Below are 2,160 nucleotides of genomic sequence, written 5' to 3' on the forward strand. Positions count from 1 at the left end.
TTTGACATTTGAAGCAGAAACTTGAAAGGACACCTGGAGGACATGTGGGACTGGTGGGAGATTTGTTTGTCCCTTTGTCTGTTTTTTATGGTGTTCATTTATTTTAGAAATTTGAGGGATTTCTGTTCACGGGGGGGTGTTTTTGGAAGGCTTTGTTTTGGTGTGGTGGTGGTGGTGGTGGTGGTGGTGGTGGTGGTGGTACACATATTTCCTAGCTCCGCAACACTTGAGTGAAAGTAGTTGGTAGCAAATGGGTACTTGGAGAACCTTCAGCTGCTTACTCACAACTCAGAGATGAGAGTGGTGATTCTACCTTTAGAGAAAAGATGTGGCGTTCATGAGAGAAATGCAAATTTCTCATCTCTTCAAAGTGACCATTCTAGATGAAAAACACTAGTGGAGAGTTAGGGGCATGGTGTTGAGCAGCCCATGTGTGGCTCATGCTCAGAGGACGTATGCTGGGATAAACATTCTGTAAATCTCAGAGGGTTGGTTTCTGAAGGCTTGGCCACCAGCTGCCGCAGGTAAGCCGGTCATTGGAATCCTAGCAGCCGCCAGGCTGCCATCTTTCCCTTGAATTCCTGCAAGGGTTTGCCCTGTAAACAAGCTGGGCTTGGTGCTAAACAGGAAGTGTCTACTAGAGTTTAGTCAGGACCCCTCTCCCACTGCCAGGCGGTGAGACTCCTGAGGCCTCATAATCTATAATCTGTGCAATTAAGACCTGTAAATGCCTCTGTTTGGGGGCATTTGCCTTTAAAATCAAGGCAAGGAAAAGCCAGTTTAAGAATTTCCTGAAACCTGACTTCCCTAAGACTTCCTGCCCTGCTTTAACTGGAGGGTGCTGGTCTGGCCCCGCTCTTGCAGCTTGGGGACAGAGTGGAAACAGTCATTCTCCTTTCAGCCTGTAACAGGTCCCTGCAAGGACCAACATTACTTTCCAAAGTTACCCCCTAGCTAGGGTTCCCAGGGCCACACTACCTGTGTTTCTCTGATAGCTCCTAGAGCAAGACCTAGTTGCCATGACAAATCTAGAAGGCTTTTAAGCTAAGAACGTTATTTCAACATTCGAAAGGATTGTTTTAGCTGGACTTGATGGTGCACACTGTTAATCCCTTGGGAGGTAAGGACAGGCAGGTCTGTGAGTTCAAGGCCAGCCTGGTCTACATAGGAAGTAGGTCTACATAGGCCAGCACTATCTCAAAAAAGAAAAGGATTGTCTTTTTAATTAGGGGGGGTGGGGGCAAGGTGGGTCACACTTGTAATCCCAGCATGGGGATGCTGAGGAAAAGGATAAAGATTTCAGGGCAGCATGGGCTTCATAGATCCCATAACCACCACCAAAAAAAAAAAAAAAAACCCAAAACACAAAAAAATCGAGACTGCATGGTTTTGTTTGATCTAAAATAGTTACAGATGTCCCTTTATAGACAATTTTGTTAACTATTGCTATGTTGGCTTTCTGTTGCTATAACTAATTCCTGAGACAATCAACTTACAAAGAGAAACATTTTTGTTTATCTCGTGGCTTCAAAGGTCTCCCTGTGGTCATTGGCCCTGTTTTGGGCCAGTGTTGAGACAGCACACTGTGGTAAGAGCAAGGACTAGAGAAGAACCACCTGCTTCTTAGTCAAGGGTGGAAGTGGGGGTTCCAGGCCTCACAGTTGCCTTCAAAGACACACCACTCGTGACCTGAGAACATCCTGTTTAAGCCCTGTCTTAAAAGTTCCTCTGCCTCCCCTAACACCAAGTCAGGGGTCTAGCCTCTAACACAGAAGCCCCCCGGGGATATTGCAGGTTCAGTCTAGCACTCAGCCTGTGAGAATGAACTGCTCCTCGAGGGAAACTACAGCACTGTAATTCAGCAAGTGTACTGTCCAGTCTCCAGATGGGAAGTGACCCCATGTCAGTCTTAAAACGTCTGCTTAGATACTTCTCTACAGTAGATTACTTCCAAGGTTCATTTTGTTTGTTTTCCATATCAGGAAACCTATGCTTCCCCAATTTAAGAACCACAAAAAAATCTCTTTAGGAAGCCCACGTGGCACTGAGGGGGTTCTGAGTCTGAGAAATCCCTGCTCAGAGGTGGCCTGCAGCTCCTCACAGTGCTTAATACGATGCAGAAGGTCATACTGTGCTGAGTCGTGAGTGAGGGACAGCCAA

The sequence above is a fragment of the Meriones unguiculatus genome, chromosome 9, assembly GCF_030254825.1.
Source record: "Meriones unguiculatus strain TT.TT164.6M chromosome 9, Bangor_MerUng_6.1, whole genome shotgun sequence".
Taxonomy (NCBI): domain Eukaryota; kingdom Metazoa; phylum Chordata; class Mammalia; order Rodentia; family Muridae; genus Meriones; species Meriones unguiculatus.